Source organism: Ranitomeya imitator, chromosome 10 (assembly GCF_032444005.1).
Source record: "Ranitomeya imitator isolate aRanImi1 chromosome 10, aRanImi1.pri, whole genome shotgun sequence".
Lineage (NCBI taxonomy): Eukaryota > Metazoa > Chordata > Amphibia > Anura > Dendrobatidae > Ranitomeya > Ranitomeya imitator.
In genome coordinates, this window is record NC_091291.1 from 140,764,192 (window position 1) to 140,787,446 (window position 23,255).

The 23,255-nt window shown below is 42.6% G+C and overlaps 1 long non-coding RNA gene across 2 annotated transcripts in view; it reads right to left on the reverse strand.

Annotated features, from left to right (window-relative positions):
- Positions 1-412: 412 nt before the first annotated feature.
- Positions 413-23,255, reverse strand: part of LOC138652088 (uncharacterized) — a 194,535-nt gene continuing 171,692 nt past the window's right edge. For both annotated transcript variants that reach the window (XR_011315570.1, XR_011315569.1), the window contains one exon: positions 413-2,550. This is a non-coding gene — a long non-coding RNA (uncharacterized lncRNA). The remainder of the gene's footprint in view (positions 2,551-23,255) is intronic.

The following is a 23,255-nucleotide window of genomic DNA, read 5'->3' on the forward strand; positions in this document are numbered from 1 at the left end:
AGCTGATGTAGCCACAACCAACAGCAGCTCATTTGCACCCTGAGACACCAGCATTTCATGTAGCCCCCTGACACCATCAGCTCATGTTCCCCCGAAACACGTGCATCTCATATAGCTCCCCAACACCAGCAGCTCATGTGCACCCCGAGACACCAGCAGATTATGTATCACCCTCCCGACACCAGCAGCTCATGTTCCCCCCGAAACACCTGAGTCTCATATAGCCCCCCGACACCAGCAGCTAATGTTTCCCCCTAAAACACCTGAGTCTCATATAGCCCCCCGACACCAGCAGCTAATGTTCCCCCAAGACACCAGCAGATCATACATCCTGACACCAGCATCTCATGCACCCTGAGACACCAGCAGCTCATGTTCCCCCCGGAAACACCTGAGTCTCATATAGCCCCAAGACACCAGCAGATCGTGTATCCCCCCAACTCCCGACACCAGCAGATTATGCAGCTCCACACAGGAACACTGCCACCACCATGTCTCACTGTAGGCACCACGCTACAAAAGATGGAGACACTGTAGGATCAGGAGGTGGATGCAAAAGTAAGATGCTAGCTAAAGGCCAGACAATAACCACCTTGGGAGGACATGTCATTGGTGCAACCTGTGCACCTGGACAAGGGCCCAAAAGGTAAGGGGCCCCACTTCTACCTCCAAAACAGGTGGCATTGTAAATTACGATGAGATTTTTAACTGCAAAGGGCACATATGTTGCTCTTGCACAGGGGCCTCTTCTGTGTTTGCTCCCATAACCACCCTTCATTTAATGAAATTTTGCCAAATTACAAGGACAACCGGTAAAACATTCTTGTTAGAATCAAAGATGGTATCCACGCATTTCAGGTGCCACAGCACTCTTAATCAAGATCTCCTGAAATGCGTAGATGCCATCTTTGATTGTAACATGAACGTTTTACCTGTCTTCCTTTGTAAGATACTTACTTGAATAAAGACTATTGCATTTCCGTTGGGCCGGATTATCCGTCCTTTACTACAGTTTCTTCGTACTTACGCAGAGCCGCTATCCATGATCCAACTGCATGGGAACAACTTCACGGTGAGCTAGAAAATCCCTTTTTTTCTATCACCAAATATTTTGACCCTTTGAGGACGTCAAGTCTTTGTGTTACGGAAATGTTCAAAGTTGGACAGCAGATTGGTTTGCAGTGAAATCTGTTTTTTTAAACTTTGATTTTCTACATATTTAGGTTCTCTGGATTTCTCTGGCTAATTTACCATCCTTGTCTATTGCTTCACACATTGATTGCTTTGTAGAAAAATTATTGTGTGAACAGAGCCCTAATGCACCCACATATGCTTCATAGTTTCTGAACTAATATATGATCATTGCCAAAAACTGTCCCAGAGATCACAAAATATCCCTCAGATATTTTATTTTTCATTAAGTACAGAGTGGGCCATTTATATGGATACACCTGGGTGGGCCATTTATAAAGTTGGATCCAAAATGGCCGCCATGGTCACTAACCATCTTGAAAAGTTTTCCCCCTCCCATATACTAATGTGCCACAAACAGGAAGTTGATATCACCAACCATTCCCATTTTATTTAGGTGTATCCATATAAATGGCCCATCCAGGACTATCCATATAAATGGCCCACCCTGTAGAATTGAAAGTATAAAAGTGAAGAGTTTAGAATAGTTGTGCCTCCTATACAGCCAGTTCCATGTGGAAAGACAGCTGCATACAGTACATATAGCTCATTAAGTAGGAGAGCACATAAGAACACTCAGCAGGTAGTCTCTTGACCTCTATTCACCCATGTGTTATGGGAGTACTAAGAAACTTTTGCCATGGTTAAACCTACACGTTTGCGGTCCCACCCCTGCTAAGAAAAACTGAGGACATTAATTCATGCTCCTACAAAGTGTCTACTGTTTAAAAAATATTTTTTTTTTTTTTAAAGTGACAGACGTGTCCTAAAACCACACGAGTGGTGCATGAGATTAAGGTAACTTTTTTTTCTAGAATTCTGGCTGATTCTGTTTAGTAAATCTCACTCCGGCTCCAGTCTGTATATAATTCTCCATAACCAGTAATTGATAGATGTTCACATCCAGGATGATAATGATGTATTATACAAAAAAAACCTAAAGCAATCAATGACATCAATATGACTGACGTCTTGCAGGGGGTCAAAATAGAATTACATCGCTGATGTCTTGCAGGAGGTCAACCAGGAGATAACGTTCCTAATGTTCTTTATGCCAGGATGACGCATGCTTCATACGAAATATTGGAAAGAGATACACATCACCGATGCTAAATGTAATCAAAGAAACAAAATCCGAGAGATGGCTGAAATCTAATAGTCAAAGGTCTGAATATCTGAGGCTCGCTGTCCTAAAGCAGCGATATCACCATCACCGGTAGTCAATAGGAGAATCGCTATGGACAAATCAACAATGAAGGCACTGGACAAGGTCTTCAAATCGAGGAACATGTCACTGGTGACGAAGTCACGGCTCCTACATAGTCTGGTCATTTCTGTAGTAACATACGAATGCGAAACCTGAAAAATAAGGAAACAAGACAGAAGACGAATCAATGCTGAAATGAGGTGAAGTATGGAGAAGGATGATATCAATACCAGGGATGGCAAGAAGAACAAACAAATCAATCTTGGAACAAATCAAGCCGTACATGTCACTGGGAACAAGAATCACCAAGCTACGACTTGTCTACTGTGGACACATCATACAAAGAGAGCGATCACTGGAGAAGGACATCATGGTGAGGAGAATAGAAGGAACACGAACAGAAAGACCAGAAACCCGATGGCTGGATACAATCACCATAATGGTGGAGAAGACCCTGGCGGACCTTTCTAGGCTGCACAAGATTGATCTTCCTACAGAGTGTTCATCCATGAAGTCGCCATGGAAACAAGATCAAGCTGAAGGCCATTATATAATAACAACATACAGGTGCATCTCACAAAACTAGAAGATCATCAAAAAGTTAATTTCAGTTACAAAAAGTGAATCTCATATTATATAGAGTCATTACACAGTGATCTATTTTAAGTGTTTATTCCTGTTAATGTTGAGGATTATGGCTTACAGCCAATGAAAACCCCAAAGTCATTATCTCAGTAAATTAGAATACTTTATAACATCAGCTTGAAAAAATGATTTTAACATCTGAAATGTTGGCCTACTGAAATGTATGATCAGTAAATGCACTCAATACTTGGTCGGGCTCCTTTTGCATCAATTACTCCATCAATGCGGCGTGGCACGGAGGCGATCAGCCTGTGGCACTGCTGAGGGGTTATGGAAGCCCAGGTTGCTTTGATAGCAGCCTTCAGCTCGTCTGCATTGTTGGGTCTGGTGTGTCATCTTCCTCTTGACAATATTCCATAGATTCTCTATGGGGTTAAGGTCAGGCGAGTTTGCTGCCAATCAAACACAGTGATACTGTCGTATATAAACCAGGTGTTGGTACTTTTGGCCGTGTGGACAGGGGCCAAGTCCTGCTGGAGAATGACATTTCCTTCTCCAAAAAGCTTGTCGGCAGAGGGAAGCATGAAGTGCTCTAAAATGTCCTGGTAGACGGCTGCACTGACTTTGGTCTTGATAAAACAGTGGACCTACACCAGAAGATGACATGGCCCCCAAACCATCACTGATTGTGGAGACTTCACACCAGACCTCCAGCAGCTTGGATTGTGGCCTCTTCACTCTTCCTCCAGACTCTGGGACCTTGATTTCCAAGGTCTAGTGTGAGGTATCCACAATCAGTGATGGTTTCGGGAGCCTTAAAAGTTTAGAACTTTTTCAACCCAATCTCTTTGTTTTTTGTGTTACTCATTAGGGTTATAACAATATGTAAGTGAATTGGTAAAATAACAAATAGTCCAGTTCCTGTCAAAACAGATCAACAACAAGCAAACCAGCAAGCCTGATAATAAGGAGGAAGGACCCTTAGAATTAACATCTGAACCCCCAGACATGTCAGCCATAGAAAGAGAGAACGCCTAAGTCCTGCGATGAAATCAGCCTAAATTATCATTATCATCACTGTAAATGCTCACGATGGATGGCGAGACTGAAGATAAAAAGCTAAAGCAGCAAATAGAAGAAAATAAAATGTTACCCTCATAATAGATTGATATAAGAAAGACAATAGATCTCTTTATTTTGTATGTTTATAGTTTTATTGACATCATCATCACGGTCCCCATTGGGGCTCACAATCTAAATCCCTATCAGTCTATGTGGGAGTGTGGGAGGAAAGTGGAGAATCAGGAGGAAACCCATGTAAACCCGGGGAGAACATACAGACTCCTCGCAGATGTTGTCCTTGGTGGGATTTGATCCCAGGTTTCAGTGCTGACACTGAGCCCCAGAGTATTCTGTATCAGATAGACGGACATTAGACGTGTGCAGGGCGTACATGGCTCCCAAGTCAACGGCTGTGTAACTCGCTGACTCTGATTAGAGCAGTTTAACTCCTACAGATGCCGCTATCCATTGTAACAGCAGCATTTAAGCAGTTAGACATAAGTTGGGGGCGTCCTTTATGGCAGCCATGAACCCCGATGCAATTGTGGGGTGCTGATAGCAATCGCATGGCATCTGAGGGGGACTGAAGGCCACTGTCTCCACCATGTTGGTACACCTACAAAAGCTGAGTGTGAGATTGTTAATTTTTTTTTTTAAATTCGTTTATTAATTACAGGACAGATCATACACACATTTGCTTGTATTCATCATTATCCATTAGTTAGTTACAGAAAATTACCATACATAGCCATGTATAAAATATTATAAAGATAATAAACTGTGTATGTTAATCGTTAACATCTTATTTGAACCTTAACTACATTAACTTCTAATAAAGCCTCCAAAACTAACATAACATAGTGCCTCTTGCAGAAGAGTTCTAAATAGACTCTGCCCTGTGAGTGAATAGTGTCTGTATAATCATATACCCTTTTTTATGCGTATACTGAGTTATCTTGACCTAAACAGTATGACAGGATGAGTTCCATCTTCCCCATATCTTCTCAAATTTGGCTGGACAACCCCTGTTTTGATACAGCGTCCGCTCATATGGAATAATTGAGTTCACTAAGTCAATCCATGCTCTAAGAGATGGACAGGAACCTCCCATCCAGCGCATTGCTAACACCTTTCGTGCCATAAATAGCGATTCTCTCAGAAAGATTCCCGTGTGGTGATCCCAGGTCTCTGCCCCCCACACCCCAAACAGGCATACCAGTGGCTCAAGTGGAACAGGGATCGACACCAAGGATGTCAATAGTACCGTTACCTCTCTCCAAAATTGAAAAACGACAGGACATTTCCATATCGTATGAATGAAATCTGCGTCACTGGAATGACACCTCAAGCAGTCTGATGAATGAAGATGGCCCATTTTAAATAGACGAGTCGGGTCAAATAGGATTGATATATAATATACAGTTGGGTCATTCTATTGAGATTGTTAATTTGATAACACATTGCAATATTACAGTGGATTGTACAAGCGATCAAGTGATTGCCAGTTCAAGTCCCCCCATAGTCCCAAAAAAAAGGGGGAAAAATAAATTTAAAAAAAGTATACCTAAAAGCTTATATTCCCTTTTTTCAAAAAAGTAAATATCTAAAAATAATAAAGATAACATTTGGTAATGTTGAGTGCGGTTTGAATACCAAAAAAAAATGGAATAAAGAGAATCAGAAAGTCGTATGAACCTCAAAACAGTATATATAAACTACTACAGCTCATCCCACAAAAAAATCCATAAATCTTCATACAACTGTATAGATGATAGATAACAAATAGATAATTGATAGATAGAAGAAAGGATAGATGAGATAGATGGATAATAGATAGACATGTACGGATTGCCCACTTTCCTTTTCTCTGGCACTCGATATTTGTGATCTATGCCGCCATCTGGTGCACGTCCTTCAGATATTAATGGCCACCATTCATTAAAGTAATTTCTTGCATTTGCCTAGAAATCAATGTTGCATTTGGCTAAAAACCGATTACAAACCAGGAGAGACTTAGTTTTCCAGGTTGAAGCAAACACCTCTCTGTGAATGATAATCTCCGACTATATGTGACGTACAGAAGTGCGGCAGGGACGGATATAGCGAGATATAGTCATATTTGCCTTCACATCGCCCCGGCATTGTAATCTCACAGATATTCTTAGGTCTTTCCTTCCTTATATAAAGCTTCCAGCTGCTCGTTATTCATGAAATGCCTTTTTTTATGTTTTTTTTTTAATCCCAATTAAAATTTTACCATCCACAAGAAGCGCGTTATTAAACTGTCAGTCTTCCTGCTTTGTACCCTTATAAAATACTATGTACACTGGCATTATATGGATAAAATTATACACTACGGCATAATAGACAGGCAGCAGCTAATGTTATGGAGCTGAAAAAAGCGAATTCCTAATTGCTGTTCAGAAGTTACAATCTTAGGCTATGTGCACACGTCAGGATTATTTGCACAAATTTCCTGAACAAAACTTTTTCCGCAGGAAATCCGCATGCGTTTTGTGCGCGTCTTTCTCACGTTTTTGTGTGTGGATTTTTCGTGTTCTTTTTTTTTTTTTTCGGAGCTTCCCAATGCATTATATAGCGGTAAATCCACGAAAAATCCGCAAAATTAATGAACATGCTGCATTTTTTTCAACTATGCGTTCTATGCACAAAAATTGCGGATTGCATTCTATTAATAGGACGCTTAATGGATGCAGGTTTTTTTTTTTTTTTTAGGTTTTATCACGTTTTTATAGCGAAAAAACGCAAAAAATCCGGAACGTGTGCACACAGCCTAACACTCCACAGAATGGAACCGATTGGACTCATGGATCCGACTGGCTTTATGCATCAGATTGGCTTCATTGGCCACATGAATCTGCTATGTGATGTATTTTGTCCAGTGAGGGCTGTAGTGACAACGCTACAACTTCCAAATGCCTGGAGAGTAAGATATAAAGGGTCGTCAGGAAGACTTTTACCAGGGGTTCAGCATCGCTCCCCCTGCTCAATGCAGGAGTCACTGAACCATCTCAGACAGATGTCTGTCCAGCCTCTGTTTAAAGACTTCCATTGATGGAGAACTCACCACCTCTCATGGCTGCTTGCTCCACTCGGTGATGTCTCACTGTTAAATTTTTTTTCTAATATCTAACAGAATAATGATGATCCCTCTACACCAGTGTTCCCCAACTCCGGTCCTCAAGAGCCACCATCAGGTCATGTTTTCAGGATTTCCTTAGTATTGCCCAGGTGATCATTGCATTACCTGGAAAGGCAAGAATTCCATCACCTGTGAAATACTAAAGAAATCCTGAATGCATGACCTGTTGGTGGCTCTTGAGGACCGGAGTTGGGGAACACTGCTCTACACTGGGACAGCCCTTTATATATTTGTAGACCGCTATTAAATTAAGTCTCCTCTTAGCCTTCTCTTTTGCAGACTAAACATTCCTAGATCCTTTAACCGTTCCTCATAGGACATACTTTGCAGTCCGCTCACCATCCTGGTCGCTCTTCTCTGTTTTTTGTGACTCTTACATACCATCTATGTGATTGCTCTCAATTAATAAGACTGAGTATTTTGAGCGCTCATCAAGAATGGACTGTACACCATTGTGACAGAAAAACATTCCATCAATACTGATGATTTACTGTACATACATAGTTTTATAATCGCATATAGAAGGGAGGTGGTTAGGGGTGGTTAGTTAATTACCATATTGTCTAGCTCCTGTTATTGGTTATATAAATATATATGGAACATTGTAATTAATGCACATATGAATGCTGATTAAGCAACTAAAATGTAGCTCTCTGCATCTAGGACAAAGTTGAGACATCTGATCAGCACTTAATGCATCTGGTGCTGTTCCGCTTTTCGGGTGTCTGGAAAGTACCAAGGAACCATCTGGCCTAGCTCATGTGGTCAAATTGAGCAATTGATTATAAACTAGCTGAGTATATATTAGCTGTGGATATATGAGTACATATGATTATAGAGGAGTATACATGCAAGTGAGATCTACATGATATATATATTTCTATCACAGGAGCAGGCCAGCTAATTGAAAAAACAGATGTGGATGCCGGCAGGCACGAGGCGATTCACTAGGCTTCCGTCCAGCAGCCATAGATTAATGATGTGTTCGGTGGACTGGGTCCTGCCAATTGATTTGCACCATCTCTAGCTGAGGCACGTAGCTTGGTGGTTACAATCAGAGCTGAGGCACGTAGCTTGGAGGTTACAATCAGAGCTGAGGCACGTAGCTTGGAGGTTACAATCAGAGCTGAGGCACGTAGCTTGGAGGTTACAATCAGAGCTGAGGCACATAGCTTGGAGGTTACAATCAGAGCTGAGGCATGTAGCTTGGCGGTTACAATCAGAGATGAGGCATGTAGCTTGGAGGTTACAATCAGAGCTGAGGCACGTAGCTTGGAGGTTACAATCAGAGCTGAGGCATGTAGCTTGGCGGTTACAATCAGAGATGAGGCATGTAGCTTGGCGGTTACAATCAGAGCTGAGGCACGTAGTTTGGTGGTTACAATCAGAGCTGAGGCATGTAGCTTGGCGGTTACAATCAGAGCTGAGGCATGTAGCTTGGCGGTTAAAATCAGAGATGAGGCATGTAGCTTGGCGGTTACAATCAGAGATGAGGCATGTAGCTTAGTTAAAATCAGAGATGAGGCACGTAGCTTGGTGGTTACAATCAGCTGAGGCACGTAGCTTGGCGGTTAAAATCAGAGCTGAGGCATGTAGCTTGGCGGTTAAAATCAGAGATGAGGCATGTAGCTTGGCGGTTACAATCAGAGATGAGGCATGTAGCTTAGTTAAAATCAGAGATGAGGCACGTAGCTTGGTGGTTACAATCAGCTGAGGCACGTAGCTTGGCGGTTAAAATCAGAGCTGAGGCATGTAGCTTGGCGGTTACAATCAGAGCTGAGGCATGTAGCTTAGTTACAATCAGAGCTGAGGCACGTAGCTTGGCGGTTACAATCAGCTGAGGCACGTAGCTTGGCGGTTAAAATCAGAGCTGAGGCACATAGCTTGGCGGTTACAATCAGTGCTGAGGCATGTAGCTTAGTTACAATCAGATCTGAGGCACGTAGCTTGGTGGTTACAATCAGAGCTGAGGCATGTAGCTTGGCGGTTACAATCAGAGCTGAGGCACGTAGCTGGGCGGTTAAAATCAGAGCTGAGGCACGTAGCTTGGCGGTTACAATCAGATGAGGCACGTAACTTGGCGGTTACAATCAGAGCTGAGGCATGTAGCTTGGCGGTTACAATCAGAGCTGAGGCATGTAGCTTGGCAGTTACAATCAGAGCTGAGGCACGTAGCTTGGCGGTTACAGTCAGCTGAGGCACGTAGCTTGGCGGTTACAATCAGAGCTGAGGCATGTAGCTGGGTGGTTACAATAAAAGCTGAGAACTTTATGATTTTGCTGGTTGGCTGTAAATAACTGGTTTCATCAGGCATTGTTCACATGCAGAGCATAAGAGGAGGTATAGGGTGAGCGTATACCACTGTATAGCCAGTGAAACCATGCAGGACATTTTTGCACCATCTTTGAATACAATCTGCTGTACTTTACAGTAAGGTCTGCAGACACATGGTGGCTCCATGTACATTTGGTCTGTGTGTCGGAGACTGACCTCGTTCCCCCATGCGCGGTGTGAACATAGTCTTAAGAGGCATCACATCTGCAGTATATCACTATGAGGAGTTTGCTCTGTGACGTGTGGGGAAAAATGCAAAGACAGGTCCACAAACTGAACTGAGCAGTACATGAAACCGCTTTGTGAATGGTAGATATGATTTCCAACATTGCATATAACAATTAATTTGATGTTCTCTAGAAAAAAAACAACACAATTTTCTGTATTACCGTTCCCCATTATCTTTCATTTCAGTGTTCTTGTTGTCATACCAACATAATGAACATAACACACAACTAATTGCATCACCGCTCGCCTTGAAATGTTACAGAGCGATGAAGACTATTGTGCGGGATTTATACGGCGGATTCGGGAATGGGGCATTATATCAGGTAAAGCCGGAGGCAGGGACTTAAAGGCGCAGCGTCACTCCATAATACACGAACCTTCTTGAAGTGGCGTCACGTATCTATTACATATCTTTCACAATTTTCTGGGGATGAGGCCAAAACCAAGACTATAACCAGCACTGGTCAGAAAATGAAAAGCTTCCTGGCATACGAAGACACCAGCTGCCATTGGCGTGCAGATTTAATGGGCATTTCCAGCCTTGATGTAAATAAAATTAATGATGGGGGAATTAACCAGGCATTTATTAAAAAAAAAAAAGTTTGGAAATTAGCTAAGACAATTCCTAAGTAGATGAGCATTACTGAAGGTCTAGGTGGTAGTAGGGGGGAAGGGTTGTCCTACAGATCAGGGGCACGCATAAGAGGGACGGCTATGTCCCTGTTCACACCATCACTCGGTCTCTAGTATCATCGGGTGTTAATCTGTCGCCTCTGCCAGTCTAATATCACATTGGAGCAAGTTCTCTAATAATGGCCACCTCCTTCTGTCTCCATGGAGGCTGCTCCTGTATCTGGTCAATATGGACTCGTCTGCCAGACCTCACATCTACCAGCCACCAGGAGGTTTGTCACTTGATGCCGTGTGTACGAAAAGGTCCTCCAACCTATTTTGGTGTTTGTTGCCTCCTTAGAAAATGTCTGTAACACGTCCCCCGGTCTCACAATGCATCGCCTATGTGGCCGCTCGTGTTGCCTTCACCCTGGGGGACAAGCCCTAGTTTACCATACAGCCTTATCTATATGTCCAGGCTAAACACCATCACTTTCCATAATGTAACATGAAAATTTATCACAAAAAAATAACTCAAATGGAAACATTCATGGCTGAAATTATACATCAGCACTGAGCAGAGTAGCTGTGAATCCAGCTCTTATGTAAGATAAGCATATGCTACAGGATGGTCTTAGGTGCCTGTGCACTTTAATAGTCCGCTGTAATTTGAACTCTCAGTGATCAAGCAATGTATCATGTCTTGAAGAGGTTCCCTATATTTGCTTTGGCTATTGATCAATGCAAAGTTTGTGTTCAATGACCATACTAATGCAGGGCCCAAATTATGGGGCATTCAGAATGAAGGAATCTCTGTCTCTCTGCCGGAAGTGTGGCAGGACTATAACTGTCTGCTTCTTCTCTCCTGGCTGTCAAATTTCTTTCAGGATTAGAGTTCAAGGGAAGCTGTTTGACTAAGGAATGAACAATCCATTTTGGAAAGTGTGAGAAAGGAGGTTCCAGTACCTACAATGCTGGCAGAATGCTTAAGAGGATTAACCAGAGCTCAAAATGACTGGAAGACAAGTTACAGACGATAAGAATCGGGAATGTTCCTGGACATATTAGACTGGTATGTGCTCCAAAAGTTGTTTTACCGTATTGTGGAGGATGAGGCAGAATGAGCGGGCTTCTCTACAGGTTCTATGTAAAGGACAGGTACTCCATGGTGGTAGCCCCAAAGGTGTCTATTCCCCATGGGCCATAATTTCTCTGTGCTGGTGCATTTTCCTTAGATATCAGTGTAGTATACCATGCAGTGTATTCCCTTGGATTCATAGGACCCCCACATAGTTTTTCTATAATATATGGAAATTAGATGTTATATAAAATAGAACAGAACGGCAAAGATTTACAGCATCCAGCAGAGAAACACCAAGGAGATTGGCAAAAGTCCTTGTAATAATTATTTGTCTAATTGAAAAAATGAACCCTTAGCCCAGAGTCGGGGAGGCTTCCTGTACGGGCGCCAAGCCGGGGCAATACCAGTGACCGGGGCGTCGTAGGAGAAGGAGTGAGATTATTTTTTTCTTCCGTCACCGTTCTTGTAAAATTTTTGCTTAATTGAAGATTAGTAAGAGGGAAAGTGTTCGGCTTCGAAACGCGGCGGCTTCTGCTCAATGTCCTTGAGATTTGGCAGTAGAAATTAATTTTTAGATGGAAGGAAAACTTGTCTCGCATTCTTAGCATACGTGTCGGATTGAATCTTGGCCTTGTTTTCTCCGATGCTGCCATAGAAACATTGTCGTGTGCTATAAAATGTAGCTTCCACCTAGTTCTGACAGTAAGAAGGAAGAGTGGAGGGAGACAGCGCGGAGTGAGAGCTGCCTGGCGGCCATACTGTTCTCCGCAGAGTATCGGAGCGCTAGGTGAGACGGGCACAGGACAAGCGACCTTCACATGTTCCGGCTATGCACCAGCAGGTCTCTTCTGCTCTGTTTAAGTCTCGGAGTAACCGGCACAAATAACAGTCCCGCTGGATGATTAGACGATGACAGGCCTCGCAGAGCTGTGTCAGACAGCCAACAGCTTCAACAAAACCACTGCCGACTGGCGCAGCCTGGAAGAATCACAAACACCTTCTACTGTCAGGGGACGATGTAACATCCACAGCCGTAACGGAAAATTGCACAATCAAAGTGGACTGCATTTAGGATACGGCGCTCCTCTCGAGGTGAATACAGCTAAGAAATGAAAAATGGAGATGGAAGGATGAGACTCTTATCCAGACTGATGGAGAGCTACGATATCTAATACATATTACACATGCATATATTATATACACCACAACATCTCCTTGTTCTTATTGGAATATGCACATTATAGATTCAGACTTAAGGCAGCAACACCAGAGTGAACACTTATGTAAGGAGTAAAGAAATGTGTGAAACGAGCCTGAATATCCAAGATTCCGAGGCACAAGAGAAATCACATGGTGAAATACAATTGAGGTAGACAGATGAAGCAACGTTTTGGCCCAAAAGGGTCTTTTTCAAGCCAGAAGTACAATAACAATTAAAGAGATACACGCTCTTTGGGCAGCCGCTAGGGTTCACAAGCAATATTTCTGGTCAAATAATGCAAAGTTTATTGTTTCCATAAAACTTCCACAGGAGTCAAAACAAGAAAACAACCTTATTTGCCACAAAAGTAAACAACAAAAAATAGTCCACACACTGGCGGTCAATGTCCAGCAATGCGGGCTCACCTGTATTAAATCTAGGTCCAGCTCTTTCAGACAGTGCCTGGATCGATCCAACGCTAGAGGGTTTTCCTCCCCCCACGCCCGGACAACTCAGACAGCTCAGCTGCTTCATATGGAACAGCCCAGACTGGAGGTATGGAAGCGACCACTCCCACCCAAGCTCTTCTGGTCACTCCTAAAACCTGGACCCAAAATCTGGTCCAATTAAAAGCTTAGCAACCCGTGGTGGGTGGAACGTTTCATCTCCAGGACGTACACCATTGAGGCTAACCACCTCTCTGACACACACCACCAATCCAGGACTTTACCTGCTCCTCTCCTACAATATTACATATGTGTGTGTGTGTGTATGTATGTATATATATATATATATATATATATATATATATATAATACACACACTAGATTATTGTCTTTTATTAATACCTCATTTACAACTCTAATATTCCACCTCTGCGCCGTGTCACAAATGCTCCCATTATCAGTGTTGACATCGGGCACGGAGTCCTGGTTCCTGCCTGGAATGATGTTGTCTTTCTTTCTATAGATAATGAATGTTTACGTGGAAAATAACAACTGTCTATTGCATTAAGCAAACAAAGAGACTTTCTAATGAAATGTGCTTACGTACTGGGGTTACATAGGATGTGCTCAAATGGGATCGAACACCGTTGACACCACTAATTATCTGGAATGAGATGAGAACAGCGAAGCTGTTACCCTGACGGCTGCCAAATATCCAATGTATTTGTGTGAGGAGGCTCTGAGTAGCTTTGAAGCCACGAGATGCCGTCTTCACTCTCACATTCTGGATATCTCTCACAGATGAAGTGAGACATTACAAGGCTGTCGAGTAACATCTGTACTCATAAAGCTCTCAAGAGCACGGTGGAGCTGGAAGAGGCTCCAGAAAACAAAACACTGGATCTATAAAAATAAAACCCAAGAGACACCTTCAAGGCAAAAGTGGTGAAACGCAGGTGTAGACCTATTGTGGGTATCATGACCTGATGAGCTGTAACTTCCTGCCGTCCATCTCAGGACCACTGCTGGTCAAGAGGTGCTTAGAACCACTCTGATCCCATCGCAGCCTTAGACCGCCATGAGAGTTTTTCTCCTGGTTTCCTCATGTCTAAACCAGGGTGTGTCCTACACTGAGGCCCTTCCGATAGTCTGAAAAAACAAAGTACTGACCTAAAATGGTGCACTGAAAAAACCTCCATTCGTGCCTTCAGAAATGACCAAACATCTTGCTTAGGGCAGCTTCACTCTAAATTAACTGGCAGATGTGATATGGTCCGAGTTAAATCTGCAACAAAAAGATATTCTTTAAGCAACAGGACAAGTGAAAAAGACTTGGGTATATTAATAGATCATAAACAGAACATGAGTCAACAGTGTGATGCAGCAGCAAAAAAGGCAAATGCAATTCTGGGATGTATTGACAGAAGTTTACAGTCTAGATCATTAAGTCATTATTGCCCTCTACTCCTCTTTGGTCAGACCTCATCTGGAATACTGTGTCCAGTTTTGGGCACCACATTTTAAAAAAGTCATCAACAAACTGGAGCAAGTTCAGAGAAGAGCGACCAGAATGGTGACCGGTCTGCAAACCATGTCCTATGAGGAACGGTTAGAGGATTTGGGAATGTTTAGCTTGCAAAAAAGACTGAGAGGAGACTTAATAGCTGTCTACAAATATCTCAAGGGCTGTCACAGTGTAGAAGGATCATCCTTATTCTCAATTGCACAAGGAAAGACTAGAAGTAATGGGATGAAACTGAATGGGAGGAGACACAGATTAGATATTAGAAAAAACTTTTTGACAGTGAGGGTAATCAATGAGTGGAACAGGCGGCCACGAGAGGTGCTGAGTTCTCCTTCCATGGAAGTTTTCAAACAGAGGCTGGACAGACATCGGTCTGGGATGATTTAGTGACTCCTGCTTTGAGCCGGGGGTTGGACCAGATGACCCAGGAGGTCCCTTCCAACTCTGCCATTCTATGATTCTATCAAAACTCAAAGGAAAAAGATGATCAAAAAAGGCCAAAGGTGTAGTATGGAAATCTATAACTTAATTGAACTCGATCATATATATATAAAAACCAGAAAAGAATAGTGGGTAAGACCATGGTGCACATAGACAACAGAAGCGGGATGGGTAGACCGCGTCTACAAATCACATTTATGCATTATGTAAAAAGCCAAATACTTTGTATAATAACAAAAAATCAATCAATGCCACCGTCACTCCTGTACATAGCGAAGTGGAAGCTGTGTGTCAGCTAAAATCCACATGTGGGCAGAGCAGTGAAAACATGCTCCGGTGATGTGGTGACCGCTGGCTTCCTCCCGCACTCCTGTTTTGCTACTTTGGGCGTTTCAGCTCTATTTGATAAAGGTATACCTCTATATGTTTTCACTGCTCTGCCCACATGTGGATTTTAGCTGACACACAGCTTCCACTTCGCTATGTACAGGAGTGACGGTGGCATTGATTGATTTTTTGTTATTATACAAAGTATTTGGCTTTTTACATAATGCATAAATGTGATTTGTAGCCGCGGTCTACCCATCCCGCTTCTGTTGTCTATGTGCACCATGGTCTTACCCACTATTCTTTTCTGGTTTTTATATATATATATATATATATATATATATATATATGATCGTGTTCAATAAAGTTATAGATTTGCATACTACGCCTTTTTTGATCATCTTTTTCCTTTGAGTTTTGCTTGCTTTTTGAAGATTGGCCTTCCATTAGTCCTATTTTTTAGTGACAATATGATATACTATTGAGAATTTATATTTGAGCTTATACAATGTCACTTATTTTGTCGTTGGCCTTGACCTATATTCTATGATTCTATGTATAATAAATGTAAGGGAGAAAACAATGACAACATTTATACTCCCCTGTCCTGACACCGCAGTTCCCTATCTGGTCCACCACAGCTTCTCTTTTGGCTTCCGGAGCAGAGTAGGACTTATATGATCTCATTGGGCGAGACGTACACCATGAGCGCGGCGCACCCCAACTGACCACATGGTGTGACTGATGTGCATTGTGTCCTATGTGACCACGTAAGTCATAGCCCAAAGAGAATAGTGATCTGAAGCAACAAGCAGGAGCTGCGGCAGCAGGACAGGCGAGGGTCGGTCCTAAGACCACCAGTATAAATTTATGGTATTTTATCTCCTTCCCGGCTCTGAAAAAAAATCCAGTAAAATGGTGGCCATGCGAATGGAATCATGAATGATTGTAATGAATCTGATGCATTTGCTCATCTCTGGTGTCTGTATTTCTGTATATTTTCTGATGCTGCGAGCAATAACAGACTACGCCGTCATGAAGCCGAACCCTCGAATCTCGGCGCGCACTTTGACTGTCGTGCCAGCAGAAAAACTTAATTCCTTCCCGTGGTATTTTTTAAGATGATCTGACATCTTCACCCCACCATAGTATCTGGATTAAGCTCATAGTAACGCGTTACCGTGGAAACTGGGCAACTTTACCGGAGCGCTTCATAGCAGATATTTATTAGTGTTAGCGGAGAGGATGGATCACTGTTCACAATAAGGGGGCGGATGACGAGCCCCTCGATTGGCGGGTTACCCGCTGCAGACAGAAGAGCATCAATTAGAAATGGCCCTGGTGGCATTCTGCGACTCTAGGAGACAGCGCTGGAGGCATTTCTGCTGCTGCAAGCAATGTCATTAGGCTGAAAGTCCCAATTATTCACCTGTGTACTGCAGAGACGTGTTTGTCTTCTGTCATCGCCTTCTCCGGGGACGCAGCCGTTACGTTAATTGCGGATAGCTGGCAATCATCCTATCGGTACCAGGCTGCCCACGACCCGCCCGGCAAGCACAATGTCACACATCACTCTCCTAAGAGCAGCCCGGCTCACGTTATACTACGGCACTAAATCTACCTCCGAAATATCCATTATTATTGCTATATTAATCCCTCGCTAACTGGGTGGTTTTACGTTTTTTTTTTGCTTTTGTTTTTCCTAGTTCTTTCTGTTTTTATGACATTCATGGTAGGATAAAATGACCTGGTAACATAATTATGGAGTATGGTGATACCAAATATATATCTTTCTCACACACACTTTGCATTGAACAATAATAGAAGCAAACATAGGAAATCTCAAGACATGATATACTGCTTGATCACTGAGAGATCAGATTACAGCTGACTACTGAAGTGCGTGGAGATGGGAATTCAAAGAAGTGAGGAGCAGAAAGAGGCTCGGACATGTAATACCATCCTGCAGCTTATGTTTATCTCACTTAAGAGCTGGAATCACAGCTACTGTTCTCAGTACTGTTGTATAATGGCCTCTATTCTGCTGCTTCTAAACATAATCTAAATAGGGACAGGAGAGCTGGGATCAGTTGCACAGCTCAGTGCTGGTATCTAATGTCGTTCCTGCTGCTTCTAAACATGAGCCACATAGGGAAAGATGAGCTGGAATCACAGTTACAATGCTCATTGATGCTGTATAATGTCCTCCATGCTTCTGCTTCTAAACATGAGCTGTAGAGACCAGAGAGCTGGAGTCACAGTTACACAGCGAAGTGCTGCTGTGTAATGTCCTCCATGCTGCTGGTGCTTCTAAACAAGAGCTACTGTACATATGTGTCATGATTCCAATGGCAGGGAATCACAAAAGGACAAGCACCAACGAGCTCTAGGGTGATGGAACCTGAGCTGACCGCGACCCTAAACCTGAACACACAAATAACAATAGCCGGGGAACGTGCCTACGTTGATCCTAGACGTCTCGCACCAGCCGAAGATCTAACTTCCCCTATTAGAAGAAACACAGACCTCTCTTGCCTCCAGAGAAATACCCCACAGAAATAGCAGCCCCCCACATATAATGACGGTGAAATGAGAGGAAGGCACATACACAGTATGAAAACAGATTCAGCAAAATGAAGCCCGCTAAAACTAGATAGCAGAGGATACAAAAGTAAACTGCGCGGTCAGCAAAAAACCCTTCAAAAAACCATCCTGTAATTACTTGAACTCATGTTCCAACTCATGGAACATGAGGAGCAATTACAGCCCACTAAAGCAACCAGCAGCAAAGAGACAATTATATGCAAGCTGGACAAGACAAAAATAAAGCAAAACGTGGAACAAGAAAATCAAAACTTAGCTTGTCCTGAAGATTACTCAAGCCAGAAGCTGAGGTAACAAAACACTCTGATAACCTTGATAGCCGGCGGGGAAATGACAAGAAAGCCCGGTTAAATAGGAAACTCCCAAATCCTAATAGAACAGGTGGACACCAGAGACAGCAGAACACAAATCACCCAGTACCATCAGTAACCACCAGAGGGAGCCCAAAAACAGAACTCACAACACATATGGACAGAAGAGCTAGAATTCCTCATGTCTGCATGTGCTGTGTATGGGAAACATAAACATCCACTAGCTCAGAGACAACTGAAAAGTAGATGTAGAGTTCGCAGAGGGGGAAACTAATGATAATACAGGATACAAGTCATATAATGCATACAAATGTTGTTATTCCGCATGACACACCACAGCTTATTCTGAACAGTAACCAGAAATAACAGCTACGCTTTGATGATGTCCATTTCTGAATCAATATTCTAGAGATGTCATAGCCCCATGAAGATTGTGTTATGCTCCTTTGAGGAGAATCGGGGTCTTGAGAACATTGTCATTTGCAAAGTCACCAACTGCATTTGTTGCAGAAATGGATGAACAGGACAAGTCATGCTGGTGAACTCCTCCTCAGTCCAGAATGAATGGCTTATTCAGTCCCTTTTAATTAATCTGGATCCCACCGAGCTGCTCTCTTGGATATATCTGCAGAAGCAGCTAACTGCCCGGAAGAGGTCAATATGATCAATACATATTACTCAGTCTTGGGTGAACTGACTCCATGAGCAAATACTGTGTGGGAGATTTACTAAGGGATCAATGTGCCTGTATCCGTCGGAATTTGTGCTCGCTGACTGCTGTAGTTGGCACAAAACTCCTGAGCCCAGTGATTGGGGCCTGGGAACATTTGATATAAGTGCCAGGAGAGTAAACCGTCAGATAGGAGTGCCTGGAGTGGGCTGACACCCACCAGGGACTGTTAGATGACACGGTTAATCGTGATAAGTTCTGAAATTTTCCCATTTTTGTGCCACACAAAAGGTTGATACATAAAATGACAATAATGGGGATAGTGGAAAATATGTGTAAGTGGGTTAAGAGCTGGCTCAGGGATAGGAAACAAAGGGTGGTTATTACTGGAGCACACTCGGACTGGGTCGCGGTTAGCAGTGGGGCACCACAGGGGTCAGTATTGGGCCCTCTTCTTTTTAACGTATTTCATATAGCAGAATTTCAATATTTGCAGATGACACTAAACTAACTAAACTAAAGGAGGACAATTTTATATTACAGGATGATTTATGTAAACTAGAAGCTTGGGCTGATAAATGGCAAATGAGCTTTAATGGGGATAAATGTAAGGTCATGCACTTGGGTAGAAGTAATAAGATGTATAATTATGTGCTTAATTCTAAAACTCTGGGCAAAACCGTTAATGAAAAAGACCTGGGTGGATGACAAACTCCTATTCAGTGGCCAGTGTCAGGCAGCTGCTACAAAGGCAAATAAAATAATGGGATGCATTAAAAGAGGCATAGATGCTCATGAGGAGAACATAATTTTACCTCTATACAAGTCACTAGTTCGACCACACTTAGAATACTGTGCACAGTTCTGGTCTCCGATGTATAAGAAAGACATAGCTGAACTGGAGCGGGTGCAGAGAAGAGCGACCAAGGTTATTAGAGGACTGGGGGGTCTGCAATACCAAGATAGGTTATTACACTTGGGGCTATTTAGTTTGGAAAAACGAAGACTAAGGGGTGATCTTATTTTGATGTATAAATATATGAAGGGACAGTACAAAGACCTTTCTGATGATCTTTTTAATCATAGACCTGAGACAGGGACAAGGGGGCATCCTCTACGTCTGGAGGAAAGAAGGTTTAGGCATAATAAAAGACGCGGGTTCTTTACTGTAAGAGCAGTGAGACTATGGAACTCTCTGCCGTATGATGTTGTAATGAGTGATTCATTACTTAAATTTAAGAGGGGACTGGATACCTTTCTGGAAAAGTATAATGTTACAGGGTATATACACTAGATTCTTCGATAGGGTGTTGATCCAGGGAACTAGTCTGATTGCCGTATGTGGAGTCGGGAAGGAATTTTTTCTCCAATGTGGAGCTTACTATTTGCCACATGGGTTTTTTTTGCCTTCTTATGGATCAACATGTTAGGGCATGTTAGGTTAGGCTATGGGGTGAACTAGATGGACTTAAAGTCTTCCTTCAACCTTAACCCCTTACCGGCATCGGACGTACTATACCGTCCGATGCCGGCTCCCCTGCTTTGATGCAGGGCTCCGCGGTGAGCCCGCACCAAAGCCGGGACATGTCAGCTGTTTTGAACAGCTGACATGTGCCCGTAATAGGCGCGGGCAGAATCGCGATCTGCCCGCACCTATTAACTAGTTAAATGCCGCTGTCAAACGCAGACAGCGGCATTTAACTACCGCTTCCGGCCGGGCGGCCGGAAATGACGTCATCGCCGACCCCCGTCACATGTCCGGGGGTCGGCGATGCGTCTCCATTGTAGCCATAGAGGTCCTTGAGACCTCTATGGTTACTGATTGCCCGTCGCTGTGAGCGCCACCCTGTGGTCGGCGCTCACAGCACACGTGCAATTCTGCTACATAGCAGCGATCAGCAGATCGCTGCTATGTAGCAGAGCCGATCGGCTTGTGCCTGCTTCTAGCCTCTCATGGAGGCTATTGAAGCATGGCAAAAGTTAAAAAAAAAAGTTTAAAAAAATGTGAAAAAAATAAAAAAAAACATAAAAGTTTAAATCACCCCCCTTTCGCCCCAATCAAAATAAATCAATAAAAAAAAATCAAATCTACGCATATTTGGTATCGCCGCGCTCAGAATTGCCCGATCTATCAAATAAAAAAAAGTATTAACCTGATCGCTAAACAGCGTAGCGGGAAAAAAACTCGAAACGCCAGAATTACGTTTTTTTGGTCGCCGCGACATTGCATTAAAATGCAATAACGGGCGATCAAAAGAACGTATCTGCACCGAAATGCTATCATTAAAAACGTCATCTCGGCACGCAAAAAATAAGCCCTCAACCGACCCCAGATCACGAAAAATGGAGACGCTACGAGTATCGGAAAATGGCGCAATTTTTTTTTTTTTTTTTTTAGCAAAGTTTGGAATTTTTTTTCACCACTTAGATAAAAAATAACCTAGTCATGTTTGGTGTCTATGAACTCGTAATGACCTGGAGAATCATAATGGCAAATCATTTTTAGCATTTAGTGAACCTAGCAAAAAAGCCAAACAAAAAACCAATGTGGGATTGCACTTTTTTTGCAATTTCACCGCACTTGGAATTTTTTTCCCGTTTTCTAGTACACGACATGCTAAAACCAATGATGTCGTTCAAAAGTACAACTCGTCCCGCAAAAAATAAGCCCTCACATGGCCAAATTGACGGAAAAATAAAAAAGTTATGGCTCTGGGAAGGAGGGGAGCGAAAAACGAACACGGAAAAACGAAAAATCCCCTGGTCATGAAGGGGTTAATAACTATGTAACTCCATTAAAAAATTTCACATTTTATTATGCATTGTTATAATGTAAGCCAAATTTTGAGAGGTGACGTGTCTCTTTCATATGGAGCATTTAAGCATGCCTTTATCATAAACTGAAGGCAAAAATTAAGCACTTTAACACTACATCTGACCCCTGTTGCTCTATGACCCTCTGATGTGAGCAGGTAATTGAAGTGGGTTATCCGGAGCCGAGAAGACAAAAAGTCTATAGACAAAGTCTATAAAGTGCCTGTGGAGATAAGTCTTCCTCTGCTCAAAAGCAACACAGGCCAATGATATCAGATGATTTGGCACCAAAGTGCACTTCTGAATATTGGTTTTCTTGTGGCAGGCATAGTCCCTATACTTATAAGAGACATATTTTTGTCATCTTGACGAAGTACCGATCATAACGCAATTACTTACATCACTGCGTGGCCTGTGCAACAGCCCCAAATTAATATCGGCCAGACAGATAACGTTATATATATATGCCATATTTCTTATTGAAAGCTAAAATTATGATAGGGATAAATATCACCCGCCTGGGACATCCGAGTAAGCAGATATCCTGAAGGTTGGGGATCTCCTAATTTTTGCGGGACCTAAGCTGCATCACATTGACCAACCCCATCTTAGATCACCAAGGGGAGGTGTGTGGATGTGACTTGTCAGGGAACAGCTGGGGGGATCGTGCTGTAATCCCACCACTGACACTAATATGTCAGGGAACAGCTGGGAGATCCTGCAGATATCACCCTGCCTTTGACAGATGATCATGAACCAGCACACTGCTGCTTCCAAACATCAAGACAATTACACAATTGACTGATGAGTGTGGACGCGGTTGTTTTCCCTAATAGACAATGGGGAACTCACAGCGAGCGTATGTTATATACACCTCCGATTCCAAAGCATGGAATATATATATTGTCGGTAGTTATATATATGGTCACTGCAAACTCCACAATAATAAAAGGAACTACTAGGACACCCGTTAGAGGTAGCTTAAGGCTCCAGAGGTGCGGTTTAAAGAGCAAGAGGAAAAGAGCTATTAAATTTTATATATTTGATCCAAAAGAAGGCAGAGTTTATAAAAATATACAAAAGCAGGCATAGGAAAACAGCAGAACTGCACCAGAGCAACAGCTTAAAAACTGAAATATCACAGCCTAAACTCAAACAATAGCATTAGGACGTGCAGTTTCAAAGAGGCATGCAGGGGAAGGAAAAGTGGACAACGGCCGTTTTGCGACTGAATGCTTCAGTGGGTCCAGGTGAGCAATTACATGAGGTTGTTTCCTTTTTTTATAGGGTAGACCAATAAAAACAATCATTTTAGCAAACAAAAGTTTACAGATAAAAGAACAGTAAAAAAGAAAAAAAAAACTATGATATATATCATCAAAATCAGTAATTACTATCTAAGAGCAGTTAGCAATAATTTATCAAATTTATTTTTAGAGGAAAACTGATAAAT